Below are 21,201 nucleotides of genomic sequence, written 5' to 3'. Positions count from 1 at the left end.
AAAGGGGTTTTCCCATCATATACAACGGGAGTATATCGCTAGGATATGCCCCCATTGTCTGATAGGTGTGGGTCCCACCTCTGAGACCCGCACCTACAACGAGAATGGAGAAGGGAAATGAATGGAGGGCGCACTGCACATGCGCAGCCGCCCTCCATTCATTTCAATGGTGCCGCCAAAAAGGGTTGAGCTATTTCCGTCGGCCCCATAGAAATGAATTGGAACAGGGGCCGTGCCACAGCTCTCCCCACTCTGTTTTCCTTGTAGGTGCACCTATCAGACAATAGGGGCATATCCTAGCGATATGCCCCCATTTTATATGATGGGAATGCCCATTTTAAAGAAGCACTCCCACAAAAAAATGTATTCTCTGACTTCTTAGAAAGGTACATGATGTAAACTATAGTAAATGTAATTTTCTTACCAGTGACTATATTTGTGAGTCATTCACTCTCTTCTGATCCTCAGCTGTGTCCTGTGACCAACACTTTGATGTATGTGTGGACAGGAAGTCAGTTTCTCTATGTATTCCAATAGGAGCCTCTCAGTCTCATAGGAATTAATAGAGGAGCATATGACTTCCTGTTCTGTGTCAGTTGGAGATAAGAGTGCTGGTCACATGACACAGCTAAGCATCAGAAGGGAGGTTATAACTCACAAATACAGTAACAGATAGGAAAATTACCTTCACTACAATGTATACCATGTACATTTCTAACAGGCCAGAGAATGGGAGTACTACTTTTACAGAGGAGAAAACAGGCCTGTCTCGTGTAGAAAATTGTCTAAATGTAAGACAGCTAGGAAGCTGTCTTACATTAAGAAGCAGCAGTGGATCCGCCAAAGATATGTACAGGCCGGTCCAGCGCCAGGTATAGGGCTTATTTAGACAGGTGTCTAAAACGCCAGTCTTAATAGATGTGCCCTTAATTTCATATATGCTGTAAAACAAACCAAGAATCTTTGTTCTCATACTTACTGCAGGCTTTTCGTTATACTTTTCCCCCACTCTTGGTTTGGCCACAAAATGGCTTCAAAAACTGAGCCAAAACAGCACTTTATGAATGTGGCTTAAATTTTGCCATCTTCCACAAAGTTGTTACAAATTTTGTTAATCCATTATTCAGTTATATCTGTGTCAGCCTGGGTGCCTAAGGCCCATAAAATATTTTTTTTCTGGGCACCCACCATCAATGCATACTGTGGATCTTTATGTACTCATTAAAGGGATTTTCCAGAGTTTTTATATTGGTGGCCTAACCTTAGCATAGGTCATCAATATGAGATCGGTGGTGGTGGTGGTGGTGGTGGGGGGGGGTTAAAGAAGCCATGGTGCTCACTGGAGAGTGCTGCAGTCTCCAAGCAGAGCGTTGTTCATTTGATAGTGGCTGTGCATGGTGTCCCAGCTCTGCCTCATTCAGTTCAATGGAACAAAGGCTACTTTCACACTAGCGTTTTGGACGGATCCATCATGGATCAGCAAAAACTGATCCGTTACAATAATACAACCGCATGCATACGTCATTAACGGATCCGTTTGTATTATCTGTAACATTGCCAAGACAAATCCATCATGAACACCATTGAAAGTCAATAGGAGACGGATCCGTTTTCTATTGTGTAAGAGAAAACAGATCCGTCCCCACAGACTTACATTGTGTGTCAGGATGGATCTATTTGTCTCAGTTTTGTCAAGCGGACAGCAAAATGCCGCAGGCAGCATTTTGGTGTCCACCTCCAGAGAAGAATGGAGACTGATCAGAGGCAAACTGGTGCATTCTGAGCAGATCCTTTTCCATTCAGAATGCATTAGGGCAAAACTGATCCGTTTTGGACCACTTGTGAGAGCTCATGACGGATCTCTCAAACGGAAAGCCAAAACGCAAGTGTGAAAGTAGCCCAAGCTGTGCCTAGGCCATATGCAGCGACCCACAGGGGAGGTGAGGATGGAAGGCTTGGTAGTGGCTATAGTGATGGTAATAGTACTGACAGTTCACTGTGGCAGTCCTCAACCTGGCTCTCCCTGGGCCATGGCAGTAAATGGAGAGTGGACCCTTTCTTTCCTCAGGATACTACCTGATGGCACTTGAGTTGCCCTTGATATTAAGTGATTGGCAGAGTGCAAGGCAGGAGTAAAGATACCGTTGGATGGATGATGGAATCAGTAATCAGGCCTATTGGATGAATTAAATTAAAGGGGTTGTCCCTTCAATATTCTACAGTTTTCAAACCACCACCTGGATCTGAATACTTTTGTAATTGCATGTAATTAAAATCTTTGTCTAGCCACTGAGCTATCCAATTAAATGTATCTTTATAACGCCACCTGCAGTTAGTTTTTTTTATTTCTTTGTCCTGCTCACTGAGAAGGCCGCACATGCTCAGTTTTATCGTTCGACGGCCTCCTGAGCTGTTATAGGGAGAGAACTCCAGCGAAAAGACCCACCCCCCGAGCTGTCAGCTTGATATAAATCTAGCAGAGCAATGAATGGGGTAATCTCTGGATTCATGTGAGGTACAGGACTGGTTGTAGCTTGGTGAGAAAGAGACTGTCATGTACTAATCATGTCTGATTTACATTTTTTTTTTACAATAATCATGAGGTAACCCCTTTAAGTCTTTCATTACTAAATCTGTGGGAATAGTATTATATATAGCAGAAAAAGGCACACAGTATAGTCTCCTCCCAAGAACTGTGTATGGGCAGCAACAATGATGGTAGCAGTAGTTCCTGACTTTCCTTCTAAGGACACTTTGTAGTCTTTCCAAATAACTACAGACATGCTATTCCATTCTGCAGTTTCCAGGATGAGGGGTGCAGAATTTTGATCCAGGTGGCAAATCTGTCTCAAATTGAGGCTAGTGCTGAAAGCAATTAACCCTTTCTACAGCAGTAAAGTCTCTTGACATAAATGAGTGAATACCTAGCTGTCATTATCTTGCATGAGCTTTAGGGCTCATGCACACGATGGTGTGGTGGCCGGGCCTTTGCTGTGGACCGCAAATTGCTTAAAAGGGGTCTGTGATCTGCAACTGACGGTCCGCACTGCAAAAAAGTAGTGCTCCGTAGTGCTTCCATGGGGTTCGGATCCGTGCTTCCCCACCGCAACTCCGGGTTTGCGGACCCATTCAAGTGCGGGCCACGAAGGGGCAATGGCCGTGTGCATGAGCCCTTATGGTTCTGAACCTTTTAAGATGGCTGGTCTTTTTCTTTAAGGCAGGCATCTCAAACTGCAGCCCTCCAGCTGTTGCAAAACTACAAATCCCACAATGCCCTGCTGTAGGCTGAAACCTGTAGGCTGTCGGGGCATGCTGGGAGTTGTAGTTTTGCAACAGCTGGAGGGCCGCAGTTTGAGATCCGTGCTTTAAGGGGTACAGTGGTGGCAGAATTGCTTCTTTGGCAGCTGTAGTCTTACAGAGTCCTTTACAAAAACCTTCCAAGACACCTGATATACCCATTTGCCAACTTTGGTGTTTAATGGTTCAGGCATTTGGCTGTGAATACAGAACAGACAATAGACAGAAATGAATTGTACAAGTACAGTATACGTGCGTGTATGTGTGTATATATATATATATATATATATATATTGTGGGGATTCGCTCTGGTAGTTGAGATAAGCGGGTGGCAAAGTACAAGTTCGTAATTCAAATGTCCGTGTTTATTCACACATGAGGTAAAAAAAAAAAACACTCTTTGCAGGGTTGGTGTTTGTCCACACCAAGTAGAAAGTTCGTGCATAACAAAAAACGTCACCTTATCGGCGGTTCTGCCTCCAGCAGTCCAAATGCAGGCTTTAGGTGGCCTGCTCTCCCAACACACAGGTCTCAGCTTTTCAGCCCAGCACAGGGCTCAGTTCCTACACCAGCGATTGCCAGAGCTCCTCTGTCAGAGAGAGGTAATCACTCCTAGCTGACACTGTCGGCTGTTTTTTTTTTTTTATAGGCGAGTCAAAACCCGGCCTGGAACGTGGGAGTAGTAACCCACACAGCACTTTGACTACTCCCAGTAGTAGCCGTCCCGGATCAGCTATACAGCCATACTGAAATGGCAAAGTGTCAATCAGCATTAGCTGCCGTTGACACCTGAAAATACTGACTCTTACTTCACCGAGGCCTGGAACCTCGGTGACACATACCTTCTGTCAATGACTGACCCTTGCGCCTTCCTACGACGGACCCTTGCAGTTTCTGACAGTTTGTGCAGAAATTCTTTGGTTATGCAAATGTCACGGATGATGGTGGGGGAAACCCTCAACCGTGAGATGTCAATAGGATAAGGGTAGCTGCTAGGCCAGAACAACAGGATCAGGGAGCAGGTAACCTCCTAGCTCATCCCTAATTCTGACGCTGACTCCTAACCGTATGAGCCAACCCAGATGGGTCCCTACTAGTCCTCAGGAAATCCCTGGACTAGGAGCAGGGTAAGACAACCTGTTCCTCCTAGACACGGACGGACAGGAGTCTCACTGGCCAAGGAGCAAGGAGAGGGGAAACATATACAGCATATGGATATGGCAGGTGAGTTAAACCAGTACTACACCTACCTGCCACAGACACGCTGACTGGAACCCGTGCACAAGTACTGATGTCCACACAAACATTAAGGACACAGCACACACACAAATCACACGGGCACCCAGGACACCCATAGCTGCAATAAATATAAAGAGCATAAAAACATCTTCTTAACAGCATACATATATTTATGACCACAAGGGTGGCTCTCACTGGATAGATGGCATATAAAGACCAGGAGGATGACTCCAGCATAAAGCATGGCTGGAGTACCCCTCAGCTACAGGCATCCAGCAGGAGCTAAATAGCCCAAGCAGCCACACCCACACACACATACTAGGAAAGGAGTTAACCCTTCAAGACCAGGCAAGGTAAGTGTCACTTAAAGGGGAAGTGTACACACAACTAAAACCCATGCACAACAAACCAAGAAAGTGAACACATTTAAACACACGTAGCAAGGTGCAACCGCATACCTTGACAGCAAGCCGCCTAGCATCCAGGTGAAGGTCCTGGATTGGTGTGGTTACATGTGGTCTGCGGTTCTGAGGCCGGTTGGATGTACTGTCAAATTCTCTGAAACGCCTTTGGAGATGCCTTATGATAGAGAAATGAACATTCATTGTACGGGCAACAGCTCTGGTAGAAACTCCTGCAGTCAGCATGCCAACTGCATGCTCCCTCGAACGTTGCGACATCTGTGGCATTGTGCTGTGTGATCAAACTGCACATTTCAGAGTTGTCTGTGGGAAGTCTAAGGCACACCTGTGCAATATTTATGCTGTTTAATCATCACCTTAATATGCCACACCCTTGAGGTGGGATGGATTATCTTGTCAAAGGAGAAGTGCTCACTAACACAGATTTGTGAACAATATTTGAGAGTAATGGGTCTTTTGTGTATGTAGAAAATGTTTCAGATCTTTGAGTTCAGCTCATGTAAAATGGGAGCAAAACCGAAAGTGTTGCGTTTTATATTTTTGTTCAGTGTGTGTATATATATATATATATATATATATATATTTGTGTTAGGTGCTTACGGTAGTACAGTGAAGAGCCCTAGGAATGCAGGGAATAAGCACAGTCGGTTGTGGTGTGCCGAAACCGAGAATGAGGTAGGCCTGAGAAAGAAGAGGGCCTACCCAAGGAAAAAGATATGGAAGAAATGAGTGTGAAAGAGTGGAGTGGTGGGAGGGTCAAAGCTCAAACCTCAGACGGTGCAGGAGCCAGGTAAGGGGAGTGCCCTAAATAGGCTGGAGGCGCCTCAGCCCCTCCCACAAATCCAGGCAAATTGCCTTAACACTTGTGTTAGGCGCTTACGGTAGTACAGTGAAGAGCCCTAGGAAAGCAGGGAATAAGCGCAGTCGGTTGTGCTGTGCCAAAAGCGAGGATGAGGTAGGCCTGAGAAAGAAGATGGCAAAAATGGAAATGACCAGTTTATTGTAGTCAAATATACATGAATAGCTCAACCCGACATGTTTTGGAAAGCATCTCTTAACTCTTGTGTTGGATTGGGAATGTTTCGCGAGTAAGCGGATGACTTCCAGCGTCCCAATTTCTTGATGACATGAGTAGGGATGTTGGCACTGGAGGCCGTGGACGCAGCTCCAATGCGAAAGGAGTGCCCTGAGTAGTTGGCTGCGTTGAGGCCCAGTTGTGTGAGGGATGACCTGACATGGGACATGAAGGTGGTGGTGGTGAGTACCGAACCATGTAGTTGAAGTAGCGGTCGAGAGGGTAGAAACTTGTGACGTTGTCTGTAAGCATCCAGAACCCTGACTGGACACCATCTGTTGTGCGTGGGGTAATATGAAATGTTGACGGGTAAGTGCTGACTACTCTTGGAGTGAGGTAAGGTCAGGATGTAATGATCCATGTGTTTCGCCAAGTGGGAGACAAGAAGACAAGGTGTGGCTTGGGTCGTGGAGGTTGTTGTGAATTCCCCGGGCCTCAGGAATCCGTAGAAGGCCAAGTAAATTGCTGTTTTGATGATGGAGTTGGTATCTGCTTCAAAAGGCTTGGCGTCTAGTAAGTCGGATAATGCCTTGAAAATATGATTGTTAATGGGTAGCCTCTGGGCTGGACGTGCGGGTTCCATCTTCTGAATACCTCTGAGTATGGTTTTGATCTGGTGCGAGGCCATGAAACTGATGTTGTTGGGGTGTATGATTAGCATATGATGTTGAATGCCGGTGAGATATAGTTTGATGGTGTTGTATGACATTTTGAGTTTAAGGTGGCAGAAAGAAGCAAACCCCAGAAGAGAAGTCATGACAAATGGGTGCGTGATGTTGTGTTCCAACAGGAACCTGTTGAATAGTGTGAACGCTCTGTTGTATGTTCTGTGTGTGTTGTCTGATAGTGCTAATCGGGACAATGTCTGGCTATGCCGCATGATGACTTCTAATCCAGAATGAGCTGTTGAAATGATGGAGCGATGGAGGCCGTGGGCGTCGTTGACGGGAGAGCCTGATGAAATGCCTGAAATTTGAAGCGAGACAGATTTTCAGCTGCCTAATTGCACACCCCCGGGACATGGAAGCAGTGTAAGAAGAAATTATTGCAAGCTGCCAACCAAGTAAGTCTCCGCAGGAACCTCATGATTGTGAGGGATTTGGAACGACCTTTGTTGATGATCTGGCAGGTCGCCTGGTTGTCTGAATAGCATCGGACCGACATGTTTGCCCATAAATGACCCCACGCCACGGCAGCCGCCACGATGGGATAGATCTCGAAAAGAGCTGAGGTAGTGGAAAATCCTTCCAAATCCCGGACTGCAGAAGGCCAGCTGCCCCACAGCCAATCGTTCCCAAAAATGGCCGCGAAGCCTGTGGTAGATGCCGCATCTGACCAGATAAAAGGGGAAGAGTCCGATAGCTGAGGGAGGAACATGCTCCTGCCATTCCAGGTGGACAGAAATCTCTTCCACATGCCCAGATCTGCCGTAGCGTGGGCATCCAGGGACAACCTGTGCGAGTCGTGTGGGAAAAGAGGGAAGAGGTGCAGAAGCCATGATATAAACAAGCGACCCTGGGGTATGATACGCATGGCAAAGTTCAGGGAGGCCAGCAAGAACTGTAGTTCTTTGCGGTTGCAGGTGCCGAGTTGAGGGTAGTTGTCTATGTGGGCGAGAATGTCCTGAATCTTTCCGGATGGCAAACTGGCTTGCATTGAGGCTGAATCCAACTGAATACCCAAGAAGGTGATGACCGTGTCCGGCCCCTCTGTTTTCTTGGTGGAGATGGGTACCCCAAGTTCCTTGAACAGCTTGATGGTGGCTCTGAGGCTGGAGGGGGGAGGTGTTTTCCTCCACGAGTAGAAAATCATCAAGGTAATGCAATACCATCAGGCACCTTGCTACGTTTAAAAGCAACCAGCATAATGCTTCTGCAAATGTGTAAAAAATGGCCGGGCTACTCTAGGATCCGAAAGTCAACCGGGAGGAAAAATAATAGTCTCCGAACCAAGGTTCCACAGTGTAGGGTGAATCGGTAGCAATTTGAAGGCGTTGGCGATGTCGGTTTTGCTGAGCCATGCTCCGACCCCTGCTTGTATGATGGCGGTGATGGTGTGATCTATGGTGGTGTATTGCAGTGAGAATTCCTCCGAGGGAATGAGGGAGTTGAGACTGGGGTTGGCTGATCCGTGTGGCGCCGACAAGTCGATGATGAGCCTCTGTTTCTGGGAAGATTTCCCAGTGACAATGCCAATGGGGTTGGTGCGCCATGTGGCGAATGGGGGGGTTTTGAAAGGTCCTAGCATGAAGCCCTCTGTTACTTCTTGGGTTATGAGGGCGTCAATTGCGGTGGGGTTGTGTTGGGCAGATAGAAGATTGGGACATTCCAGGGTGCCAGTTGGCATGTGCATGTGTAATTGCAGGACCCCTCATTGAAATTGTTGCAAATCTGGGACTTGCCCAGAAACTTGATTGGCCGTCCCAGCTTGTCCCAGGCTGATTTTTCCGAAACCCCAGAGAGAGCCTGTCTGTCCGCCGCGTTTGGACAGAAATTGGTGGTGTGGGCCGTGGAGGAGCAGTATGCACAGGCTCGTGTCCTCAGGCCCGCGAAGTACCGGCAAAAAATGACGGTGTCGATCCTTGCCCAGTTGGAGCGGACTCCGTACTGGGAGAAAGCCCCCGCCACTTTCACCGAAAAAGATCTATGATAATCATAGAAAGCTGACCCTCCATATTTGTTGCCCAGGTCCACCAGTTTGTGCATGTAGAGGTCGAATTCCTCCCTTCTGTTGGGGTAGACCGCACAGATGACATCCCTATAGATGCCAAAAGCCAAAACAAATTCGGGAATAGTCAGTTTCCTATTAAGGCGGGCATCCCTGGAAACATCGTCGTAGGCATAGGTTCTGTTCTCAACCACATCCTGGGAGGCAATCAGAAGGGAGCCCAGGTTTACATCCTTACCTTCCAGAATATCCCTTTTTAAGTGCGCCGGGCTGACTTCTTGGTCATCCAGGTTAACAGATGGCGTGATCACTGGCAAACCGGATGGTGCCGGTGACGCTGCCGGTGGTGGCCCTGCCAAGGAGAGGGTCGTGGTGACCGACTCCAGCCTCTCCCACCTGGCGTTGACCTTGGACATGGATGTCATTAAAGAGGACAGCATGGCATGTATATCCCCAGTGCTGGACTGGCTAGGTCCTTCCCCTGCCTCCACGTTATTGGTTGACGTGCGCAGTAGCCGGAAAAGCTTTGCTTTCCTTGCCATGGCGGGGAAGGGAATATGCCGTCTCCTTAACTCCGTCGTTATGCGCGGAATTGTCCATGATCTGATGGATGCTGGACTGGCTAGACTGTCTCCCTGGGTTGAAGTGTCGGATCTAGCAGGGGTGCCAGGTAGGGAGAAGTTCTCTATCCCTTCCAGAGACATACTAAAACAAAACAGTTGATTAGTGTTGGGAAACACAGGCTCGAGCTAGCTATGCCGGCCGGCAAAAAAATTATACTAGCATGGTGACAGATGAGGCCCTGCTAATTTCCAAGCGGCTTGAGAGGCTCTATCTATGAGTTGGCGTGAGGGGTTAATGAGGCCACTTGTCGTGGTGGCAGGAGTGTGAGGCCTCTCGGTGACTGTAAGACAGGACTAGGGGAAGGAAGTGACAGGTGAGGCCCTCTCTATGCAACATGCGAGGTGGCTTACTAACGTGTGGCTCGATGGGCGGCTGCCTCCGAACGTTTGAGGCGGGGTGTTGGCCTCGCGGGACCACTAACTGATGGCGAAGCCAAGAGGGGGTAACCTAGTGGGATTATAGGGCCTCTAAAGCCAGCACGCTGACCCTAACGGGATCATCTGAAATGTAAGGAAAACAATCGTTTATGAGCAGGTGTACGTACCTGGTAGCAAGAAAAAGATTCACTGGACACACGTGCAGTGCAAATATGTTTAAGCTTGACCGCCTAAAAAGGGGGGTAGACAGAAAGTAGTATGACGAGAGTGGACTGTGGTACGAACGTTAGCATGACCTGAGAGGATCATGACGTGAGCATGCAATAATGCCACACCTGTGCGGATGACGTGCAAAATGAGGCCTGTGAAGTGGCTTTGCGGAACGTGTGATCATGCGGACTGTATTTTTATTTTATTTTATTTTTTTGGAACGTGTGGCCATGGACTATATGGCGGGGTTTTCCCTTTTTTTTTTTTTTTTCGTGGAACATGGGGCACACGGGTGATGTGGCGGGTTTCTGTTAGGTTTGTGGTGCTGTGACCTGGTGGTGGTGGGGTGTTTTGACATGGAGGGGATGTTGAGGGCAACAGGCTGGATGCCCCCCCGGACTGCGCTGCCTGTGTGGGAGGGGGCATGATGCTGAAACGCCTGGCCCGGAGTTCCGCTGGCCAGGCAGGAGGCCGGGCAGACCTGCGGCGGCCCCCCGCATCAGCCGCACCGCAGACCAGGCACTGAGACGTGGGCGCCCGCCATCGGCAGCGCGGCAGGAGGAGCGGCAGGACGGGACCGGGGCAGCAGTGGGGGGGGGGGTCGTCTTGCAGTAGCGGCGTGTGCCCAGCGGTGACCATGAAGGGAGGGTGTGTGCAGTGTGGCCTGTGTGCTGCGGAAGGCCATGTGAGTGGGTGTGTGAACTTGTGGCCATGCTGCTTGACCTGAAAAGGGGGGGGGCACGTATGTGAGTGAGTTGCAGGGTGGTGATGGAAGAGAAACTGGAATGGGAGGTAAAGCCCAGGAACAATAACCTGGGCTGGCTTACTGCCGGGTTGGTGACTAGAGTAGGGCTACTGCGCAGTCGTATCCCTATGCATAATCCAAAAAGCATGACAGACATGAAATGGCAAGTGACTTGTAAGCGAGAAAAACGTGACATGAGTGCAACGATGGTGAAATGAAATGAGTTGGCACAGGGGACAACAGTGAGGCCCCGTGCTGTTCCGTGTGGATGACTCACAGTTTAACGGGCAAACGCGACCCACAGTGAACCAGGTGAAGCAGGACAGATGGAATCGGAATGCTCCAAATCCAGAACACTGAGGGCAACGAAAAACTTCCAGAACTCAGCAACTCGTAAGTAACTCTCCAGTAACTCCACAAGCGACTCTCTCTCTCAAAGCTCAGACCTCAGACGGTGCAGGAGCCAGGTAAGGGGAGTGCCCTAAATAGGCTGGAGGCGGACCTCAGCCCCTCCCACAAATCCAGGCAAATTGCCTTAACACATATTATATACCAGAAAAGCCATTTTTTTTGTTACCTTGCCTTACAAAAGCATAATATAGAGCAATCAAATATCATATGTACCCCAAAATAGTATCAATGTCACCTAATCCCATAGTTTCCAAAACAGGGTCACTTTTTGGGAGTTCCAACTGTAGGGTGCATCAGGGGAGCTTGAAATGGGACATGTCTGAAAACCATTAAAAACCATTCCAGCAAAATCTGCCTTCCAAAAACCATGCGGCGCTCATTTCCTTTAAGGGCCTGCCGTGTGTCCTTACATAAGTTTACCATTACATATGGGGTGTTTCTGTAAACTGCAGAATCAGGGTAATAGATATTGAGTTTTGTTTGGTTGTTACCTCTTGCTGTTTTACATGAAAAAATGTATTAAAATGGAAAATCTGCCCAAAAAGTTTAATCTCCATTTTTCTTTTTGAATAAAAAAATTTCGTTTTGAATAACTTAAGGGGTATAGTTTACAAAATGGAATCCTTTATGGTTGGTTTCTACTATGTAAGCCCCACAAAGTGACATCATAACTGAACTGGTCCTTAAAAAGTGGGTTTTGAAAATTTTCTTAAAAATAATTGCTTCTAAATTTCTAAACCTTCTAACATCCTAAAAAATAAAATCACATTTTCAAAATAATGCCAACATAAAGTAGACAAATGGGGAATGTTAAGAAATAAATATTTTATGAGGTATCACTTTCTGTTTAAAAAGCAGAGAAATAGAAATTTTGAAAATTGAGAATTTTTCCCAATTTTTGGCAAATATTTGATTTTTTCATAAATAAAGGTGAAATATATTGACTAAAATTTATGACTATCATGAAATACAATGGGCCAGATTTATCATGACTCTGACAGCTCACTCCACTTTCACATATGGCTAAAGTCAGTTTTAGCCAAGTCAGATTTATGATCGGCCCTTTAAGACGGTAATAAATGTGGTTTGACGGTAGCAGTTTATCCGTCAGTAAGCAGCTTTACAAAAGTCGCACATATTTACGAAAAAGTCGCAAGTTTTTATGAAAAAGTTGCATGCTCTATTAAAAAGTCTCATAAGATAAGCATGGTCCTCACTGGAGTGAAATTGCAACTTTTTTGCTACGTTTTTGTGACTTTTTAAATAGTCCCAATAGTAAATCTGTCTAGAGATTCATTTACATAAGAAAACACGCCCACTTTCAGAAAACTGGCGAGCATAGTGCAGAGCAGATTTGTGCGCAGACTTTTTCACTCCATTATTCTGACCTGAGCTAATGATAAATCTGGCCCAATGTGTTACGAGTAAACATGATTGGCTTGGAGAAGTAAAAGTGTTCCAAAGTTACCACATAAAGTGACATGTGAGATTTGCAAAAAATGGCCTGGGCAAGAAGGTGAAAACTGGCCCAGAGTAGATGGGGATAATGATACGGCAGAACACACATACAGTGTTTCGCCGATAAGTGAGAGAGCTATGTATCTGCACAAACCTCTCCCTCCCTGCTGACACCGATCTGTATGTTCAGACGCAGCAGGAGAGCACATGGGGAGGAAGGTCCTGAAAGGAAATGAAAACTCCAAGTACAGCTGAAGGACCTTTGATGGTGTCATGGATGGGAGGATCCAGACCAGGAAAGGCACTTGAATTTTTATTAACCCTTTCACTACCAGGCCACATTCACCTTAAATCTCAGGCCGATTTTTGCAAATCATGTGTCATTTTATGTGGTAATAACTTTGGAACGCTTTCACTTATCCAAGCCATTCTGAGATTGTTTTCTCGTGACACACATTGTACTTCATGACAGTGGTAAAGTTGAGTTGATATATTTCACTTTTATTTATAAAATAATCCCAAATTTACAAAAAATTGGCAAAATTGACAATTTTCTAAATTTGAATTTCTCTACTTTTAAGACAGATGGTAATACCTCATAAAATGTAAATCAGCATTCCCTATTTGTCTGCTTTATGTTGGCATCATTTTGTAAATGTCATTTTACTTTTTAGCTATATTTCTAATTTTCTAAAAAAATTCCCGAAAACATTTTTTTAAGCACCAATTCAGTTATAAAGTGATTTTTAAGGGGCTTACGTGATGGAAACCACCCATAAATGACCACATTTTAGAAACTACAACCCCTCAAATTATTCAAAACTGAGGTTAAAAACTTTGTTAACCCTTGAGGTGTTCCACAAGAATTAAAGTAAAATTGAGGTGAAATTTCACTTTTTAGGTAGATTTTTTTATGTAATATTTTTTTGCAACACAACAAGGGTTAACATCAAAATAAACCTCAATATATATTACTCTGATTTTTTAGTTTACATAAATACCCCATATGTGGCAGTGGTCAGAAGGAAAGGAGCGCCATATGGATTTTGGAGGCAGATTTCGCTAGAATGGTTTTTAGGCACAATTTTGTATTTGAAGAGACCCTGACGTACCCCTACAGTGTAAACCCTCAAAAAGTAACCCCATTTTGGAAACTACACCCCTTAAAAAATATATTAAGAGTAGAGTTGAGCGAACACCTGGATGTTCGGGTTCGAGAAGTTCGGCCGAACATCCCGGAAATGTTCGGGTTCGGGATCCGAACCCGATCCGAACTTCGTCCCGAACCCGAACCCCATTGAAGTCAATGGGGACCCGAACTTTTCGGCACTAAAACGGCTGTAAAACAGCCCAGGAAAGGGCTAGAGGGCTGCAAAAGGCAGCAACATGTAGGTAAATCCCCTGCAAACAAATGTGGATAGGGAAATTAATTAAAATAAAAATTAAATAAATAAAAATTAACCAAAATCAATTGGAGAGAGGTTCCATAGCAGAGAATCTGGCTTCCCGTCACCCACCACTGGAACAGTCCATTCTCAGATATTTAGGCCCCGGCACCCAGGCAGAGGAGAGAGGTCCCGTAACAGAGAATCTGTCTTCATGTCAGCAGAGAATTAGTCTGCATGTCATAGCAGAGAATGAGGCTTCACGTCAGCCACCACTGCAACAGTCCATTGGCATATATTTAGGCCTAGCACACAGGCAGAGGAGAGAGGTCCCGTAACAGAGAATCTGGCTTCATGTCAGCAGAGAATCAGTCTGCATGTCATAGCAGAGAATGAGGCTTCACGTCAGCCACCACTGCAACAGTCCATTGGCATATATTTAGGCCCAGCACACACACAGGCAGAGGAGAGAGGTCCCGTAACAGAGAATCTGGCTTCATGTCAGCAGAGAATCAGTCTGCATGTCATAGCAGAGAATGAGGCTTCACGTCAGCCACCACTGCAACAGTCCATTGGCATATATTTAGGCCCAGCACACACACAGGCAGAGGAGAGAGGTCCCGTAACAGAGAATCTGGCTTCATGTCAGCAGAGAATCAGTCTGCATGTCATAGCAGAGAATGAGGCTTCACGTCAGCCACCACTGCAACAGTCCATTGGCATATATTTAGGCCCAGCACACACACAGGCAGAGGAGAGAGGTCCCGTAACAGAGAATCTGGCTTCATGTCAGCAGAGAATCAGTCTGCATGTCATAGCAGAGAATGAGGCTTCACGTCAGCCACCACTGCAACAGTCCATTGGCATATATTTAGGCCCAGCACACACACAGGCAGAGGAGAGAGGTCCCGTAACAGAGAATCTGTCTTCATGTCAGCAGAGAATTAGTCTGCATGTCATAGCAGAGAATGAGGCTTCACGTCACCCACCACTGCAACAGTCCATTGGCATATATTTAGGCCTAGCACACAGGCAGAGCAGAGAGGTCCCGTAACAGACAATCTGGCTTCATGACAGCAGAGAATCAGTCTGCATGTCATAGCAGAGAATGAGGCTTCACGTCACCCACCACTGCAACAGTCCATTGGCATATATTTAGGCCTAGCACACAGGCAGAGCAGAGAGGTCCCGTAACAGACAATCTGGCTTCATGTCAGCAGAGAATCAGTCTGCATGTCATAGCAGAGAATGAGGCTTCACGTCACCCACCACTGCAACAGTCCATTGGCATATATTTAGGCCTAGCACACAGGCAGAGCAGAGAGGTCCCGTAACAGACAATCTGGCTTCATGACAGCAGAGAATCAGTCTGCATGTCATAGCAGAGAATGAGGCTTCACGTCACCCACCACTGCAACAGTCCATTGGCATATATTTAGGCCTAGCACACAGGCAGAGCAGAGAGGTCCCGTAACAGACAATCTGGCTTCATGTCAGCAGAGAATCAGTCTGCATGTCATAGCAGAGAATGAGGCTTCACGTCACCCACCACTGCAACAGTCCATTGGCATATATTTAGGCCTAGCACACAGGCAGAGCAGAGAGGTCCCGTAACAGACGATCTGGCTTCATGTCAGCAGAGAATCAGTCTGCATGTCATAGCAGAGAATCAGGCTTCACGTCAGCCACCACTGCAACAGTCCATTGTCATAAATTTAGGCCCAGCACCCAGGCAGAGGAGAGAGGTCCCGTAACAGACAATCTGGCTTCATGTCAGCAGAGAATTAGTCTGCATGTCATAGCAGAGAATCAGGCTTCATGTCAGCCACCACTGCAACAGTCCATTGGCATATATTTAGGCCTAGCACACAGGCAGAGGAGAGGTTCATTCAACTTTGGGTAGCATCGCAATATAATGGTAAAATGAAAATAAAAATAGGATTGAATGAGGAAGTGCCCTGGAGTCCAATAATATATGGTTATGGGGAGGTAGTTAATGTCTAATCTGGACAAGGGACGGACAGGTCCTGTGGGATCCATGCCTGGTTCATTTTTATGAACGTCAGCTTGTCCACATTGGCTGTAGACAGGCGGCTGCGTTTGTCTGTAATGACGCCCCCTGCCGTGCTGAATACACGTTCAGACAAAACGCTGGCTGCCGGGCAGGCCAGCACCTCCAAGGCATAAAAGGCTAGCTCTGGCCACGTGGACAATTTAGAGACCCAGAAGTTGAATGGGGCCGAACCATCAGTCAGTACGTGGAGGGGTGTGCACACGTACTGTTCCACCATGTTAGTGAAATGTTGCCTCCTGCTAACACGTTGCGTATCAGGTGGTGGTGCAGTTAGCTGTGGCGTGTTGACAAAAGTTTTCCACATCTCTGCCATGCTAACCCTGCCCTCAGAGGAGCTGGCCGTGACACAGCTGCCTTGGCGACCTCTTGCTCCTCCTCTGCCTTGGCCTTGGGCTTCCACTTGTTCCCCTGTGACATTTGGGAATGCTCTCAGTAGCGCGTCTACCAACGTGCGCTTGTACTCGCGCATCTTCCTATCACGCTCCAGTGCAGGAAGTAAGGTGGGCACATTGTCTTTGTAGCGTGGATCCAGCAGGGTGGCAACCCAGTAGTCCGCACAGGTTAAAATGTGGGCAACTCTGCTGTCGTTGCGCAGGCACTGCAGCATGTAGTCGCTCATGTGTGCCAGGCTGCCCAGGGGTAAGGACAAGCTGTCCTCTGTGGGAGGCGTATCGTCATCGTCCTGCCTTTCCCCCCAGCCACGCACCAGTGATGGACCCGAGCTGCGTTGGGTGCCACCCCGCTGTGACCATGCTTCATCCTCATCCTCCTCCACCTCCTCCTCATCCTCGTCCTCCTCGTCCTCCAGTAGTGGGCCCTGGCTGGCCACATTTGTACCTGGCCTCTGCTGTTGCAAAAAACCTCCCTCTGAGTCACTTCGAAGAGACTGGCCTGAAAGTGCTAAAAATGACCCCTCTTCCTCATCCTCCTCCTCCTCCTCCTGGGCCACCTCCTGTTCCATCATCGCCCTAAGTGTTTTCTCAAGGAGACATAGAAGTGGTATTGTAACGCTGATAACGGTGTCATCGCCACTGGCCATGTTGGTGGAGTACTCGAAACAGCGCAACAGGGCACACAGGTCTCGCATGGAGGCCCAGTCATTGGTGGTGAAGTGGTGCTGTTCTGTAGTGCGACTGACCCGTGCGTGCTGCAGCTGAAACTCCACTATGGCCTGCTGCTGCTCGCACAGTCTGTCCAGCATGTGCAAGGTGGAGTTCCACCTGGTGGGCACGTCGCATATGAGGCGGTGAGCGGGAAGGCCGAAGTTACGCTGTAGCGCAGACAGGCGAGCAGCGGCAGGATGTGAACGCCGGAAGCGCGAACAGACGGCCCGCACTTTATGCAGCAGCTCTGACATGTCGGGGTAGTTGTGAATGAACTTCTGCACCACCAAATTCAGCACATGCGCCAAGCAAGGGATGTGCGTCAAATTGGCTAGTCCCAGAGCTGCAACGAGATTTCGCCCATTATCACACACCACCAGGCCGGGCTTGAGGCTCACCGGCAGCAACCACTCGTCGGTCTGTTGTTCAATACCCCGCCACAACTCCTGTGCGGTGTGGGGCCTGTCCCCCAAACATATGAGTTTCAGAATGGCCTGCTGACGTTTACCCCGGGCTGTGCTGAAGTTGGTGGTGAAGGTGTGTGGCTGACTGGATGAGCAGGTGGAAGAAGAGGAGGAGGAAGCCGAGAAGGAGGAGGTGGCAACAGGAGGCAAAGAATGTTGCCCTGCGATCCTTGGCGGCGGCAGGACGTGCGCCAAACAGCTCTCCGCCTGGGGCCCAGCTGCCACTACATTTACCCAGTGTGCAGTTAGGGAGATATAGCGTCCCTGGCCGTGCTTACTGGTCCACGTATCTGTGGTTAGGTGGACCTTGCTACAGATGGCGTTGCGCAGTGCACACTTGATTTTATCGGATACTTGGTTGTGCAGGGAAGGCACGGCTCTCTTGGAGAAGTAGTGCCGGCTGGGAACAACATACTGTGGGACAGCAAGCGACATGAGCTGTTTGAAGCTGTCTGTGTCCACCAGCCTAAATGACAGCATTTCATAGGCCAGTAGTTTAGAAATGCTGGCATTCAGGGCCAGGGATCGAGGGTGGCTAGGTGGGAATTTACGCTTTCTATCAAATGTTTGTGAGATGGAGAGCTGAACGCTGGCGTGTGACATGGTTGAGACGCTTGGTGACGGAGGTGGTGGTGGTGGTGTTGGTGGTACATCCCCTGTTTGCTGGGCGGCAGGTGCCAACGTTCCTCCAGAGGCGGAGGAAGAGGCCGAGGCGGCAGCAGCAGAATAGGCCGAGGCGGCAGCAGCAGAAGAGGTAGCAGGGGGAGCCTGAGTGACTTCCTTGGTTTTAAGGTGTTTACTCCACTGCAGTTCATGCTTTGCATGCAGGTGCCTGGTCATGCAGGTTGTGCTCAGGTTCAGAACGTTAATGCCTCGCTTCAGGCTCTGATGGCACAGCGTGCAAACCACTCGGGTCTTGTCGTCAGCACATTGTTTGAAGAAGTGCCATGCCAGGGAACTCCTTGAAGCTGCCTTTGGGGTGCTCGGTCCCAGATGGCGGCGGTCAGTAGCAGGCGGAGTCTCTTGGCGGCGGGTGTTCTGCTTTTGCCCACTGCTCCCTCTTTTGCTACGCTGTTGGCTCGGTCTCACCACTGCCTCTTCCTCCGAACTGTGAAAGTCAGTGGCACGACCTTCATTCCATGTGGGGTCTAGGACCTCATCGTCCCCTGCATCGTCTTCCACCCAGTCTTGATCCCTGACCTCCTGTTCAGTCTGCACACTGCAGAAAGACGCAGCAGTTGGCACCTGTGTTTCGTCATCATCAGAGACATGCTGAGGTGGTATTCCCATGTCCTCATCATCAGGAAACATAAGTGGTTGTGCGTCAGTGCATTCTATGTCTTTCACCGCTGGGGAAGGGCTAGGTGGATGCCCTTGGGAAACCCTGCCAGCAGAGTCTTCAAACAGCATAAGAGACTGCTGCATAACTTGAGGCTGAGACAGTTTCCCTGGTATGCATGGGGGTGATGTGACAGACTGATGGGGTTGGTTTTCAGGCGCCATCTGTGCGCTTTCTGCAGAAGACTGGGTGGGAGATAATGTGAACGTGCTGGATCCACTGTCGGCCACCCAATTGACTAATGCCTGTACCTGCTCAGGCCTTACCATCCTTAGAACGGCATTGGGCCCCACCATATATCGCTGTAAATTCTGGCGGCTACTGGGACCTGAGGTAGTTGGTACACTAGGACGTGTGGATGTGGCAGAACGGCCACGTCCTCTCCCAGCACCAGAGGGTCCACTAACACCACCACGACCATGTCCACGTCCGCGTCCCTTACTAGATGTTTTTCTCATTGTTATGGTTCACCACAACAACAAATATATTATTTGGCCCAATGTATTGTATTCAAATTCAGCGGGATATAAATTTGAGGCCTAGTATTTAGGCGCTGGGTGACCGGTATGGATTTAGTGACAGAATTAGACTTGGAAATGCACAGAAGCGTGTGTGTGAAGTTATTCTGAATGACCCAATGTGCACCTTGAATATTATATACCCTTTTTGGGATAGATTTCAAATAGCTCTGATATAGCAGGAACCACTAAATTATGAAATTGCTAAATTGGGAATTGTACTTCAACCCAGAACAAAAAATGTGCTTTGACGGGCACTAAATAACTTTCCCAGCTACAACAGTACAGCGGTAACGAGAGATTTAGAGGGATTTAAATTTGAGGCCTAGTATTTAGGCGCTGGGTGACAGGTATGGGTTTAGTGACAGAATTAGACTTGGAAATACACAGTAGCGGGTGTGTGTGAAGTTATTCTGAATGACCCAATGTGCACCTTCAATATTATATACCCTTTTTGGGATAGATTTCAAATAGCTCTGATATAGCAGGAACCACTAAATTATGAAATTGCTAAATTGGGAATTGTACTTCAACCCAGAACAAAAAATGTGCTTTGACGGACACTAAATATCTTGCCCAGCAACAACAGTACAGCGGTGGGTAACGAGAGATTTAGAGGGATTTAAATTTGAGGCCTAGTATTTAGGCGCTGGGTCACCGGTATGGATTTAGTGACAGAATTAGACTTGGAAATGCACAGAAGCGTGTGTGTGAAGTCATTCTGAATGACCCTATGTGCACCTTCAATATTATATACCCTTTTAGGGATAGATTTCAAATAGCTCTGATATAGCAGAAACCACTAAATTATGAAATTGCTAAATTGGGAATTGTACTTCAACCCAGAACAAAAAATGTGCTTTGACGGACACTAAATATCTTGCCCAGCAACAACAGTACAGCGGTGGGTAACGAGAGATTTAGAGGGATTTAAATTTGAGGCCTAGTATTTAGGCGCTGGGTGACAGGTATGGGTTTAGTGACAGAATTAGACTTGGAAATACACAGTAGCGGGTGTGTGTGAAGTTATTCTGAATGACCCAATGTGCACCTTCAATATTATATACCCTTTTTGGGATAGATTTCAAATAGCTCTGATATAGCAGGAACCACTAAATTATGAAATTGCTAAATTGGGAATTGTACTTCAACCCAGAACAAAAAATGTGCTTTGACGGACACTAAATATCTTGCCCAGCAACAACAGTACAGCGGTGGGTAACGAGAGATTTAGAGGGATTTAAATTTGAGGCCTAGTATTTAGGCGCTGGGTCACCGGTATGGATTTAGTGACAGAATTAGACTTGGAAATGCACAGAAGCGTGTGTGTGAAGTTATTCTGAATGACCCTATGTGCACCTTCAATATTATATACCCTTTTAGGGATAGATTTCAAATAGCTCTGATATAGCAGAAACCACTAAATTATGAAATTGCTAAATTGGGAATTGTACTTCAACCCAGAACAAAAAATGTGCTTTGACGGACACTAAATATCTTGCCCAGCAACAACAGTACAGCGGTGGGTAACGAGAGATTTAGAGGGATTTAAATTTGAGGCCTAGTATTTAGGCGCTGGGTCACCGGTATGGATTTAGTGACAGAATTAGACTTGGAAATGCACAGAAGCGTGTGTGTGAAGTTATTCTGAATGACCCTATGTGCACCTTCAATATTATATACCCTTTTAGGGATAGATTTCAAATAGCTCTGATATAGCAGAAACCACTAAATTATGAAATTGCTAAATTGGGAATTGTACTTCAACCCAGAACAAAAAATGTGCTTTGACG

The 21,201-nt window shown here is 47.3% G+C and overlaps 1 protein-coding gene across 3 annotated transcripts in view; it reads left to right on the top strand.

Moving 5' to 3' along the window:
• Positions 1–21,201, top strand: part of NHSL2 (NHS like 2) — a 637,228-nt gene that overhangs the window by 999 nt on the left and 615,028 nt on the right. The gene's annotated exons all lie outside the window — the stretch shown is intronic.

This window comes from Bufo gargarizans, chromosome 9 (assembly GCF_014858855.1).
Source record: "Bufo gargarizans isolate SCDJY-AF-19 chromosome 9, ASM1485885v1, whole genome shotgun sequence".
Taxonomy (NCBI): domain Eukaryota; kingdom Metazoa; phylum Chordata; class Amphibia; order Anura; family Bufonidae; genus Bufo; species Bufo gargarizans.
This window is presented reverse-complemented; position numbering and strand designations above follow the sequence as displayed.